Genomic DNA, 685 nt, shown 5'->3' with positions numbered 1-685 from the left:
CTTGTTAATGTTTACTAAACTTTACTTTTACTTTAATAAACATTACCTAATGATTAACAGATCATTATTTCATGTCTATTTAAATGTTTACAAACGTCATTAAACTTTCAATTCATATGATCATGCACAACAATATTCAAGAGGTTTTGACAAATGGTTTACAATGAATAAAAGCTTCATTAATAAATTATTAACAAACATTCTATAATGCTTAATAGATCATGCTTACAAATGTCATGAAACGTTCAATTCATAAGCTCATGCACTTTTTAAAAATCTACAAATGATTTTAACAAAAAAATCCTTCAAATACAATCATTAAAAGCTTATTTGTGACACTGGACCACAAAACCAGGCTTAAGTCGCTGGGGTATATTTGTTGCAATAGCCAAAAAAAATATTGTAAGAGTCAAAATTATAGATTTTTTTTTTATGCCAAAAATCATTAGGACATTAAGTAAAGATAATGTTCCATGAAGATATTTTGTAAATTTCCTACCGTAAATATATAAAAACTTAATTTTTGATTAGTAATATGCATTGCTAAGAACTTCATTTTGGACAACTTTAAAGGCGATTTTTTCACAGTATTTCGATTTTTTTTGCACCCTCAGATTCTGGATATTCAAATAGTTGTATATCGGCCAAATATTGTCCTATAATAACAAAGCATACATTAATGCAA

The sequence above is a fragment of the Sinocyclocheilus grahami genome, unplaced genomic scaffold (assembly GCF_001515645.1).
Source record: "Sinocyclocheilus grahami isolate Dianchi unplaced genomic scaffold, SAMN03320097.WGS_v1.1 scaffold13694.1, whole genome shotgun sequence".
In the NCBI taxonomy this organism is placed as follows: domain Eukaryota; kingdom Metazoa; phylum Chordata; class Actinopteri; order Cypriniformes; family Cyprinidae; genus Sinocyclocheilus; species Sinocyclocheilus grahami.
The sequence above is the reverse complement of the archived record's forward strand: the minus strand, read 5'-3'. Positions refer to the sequence as shown.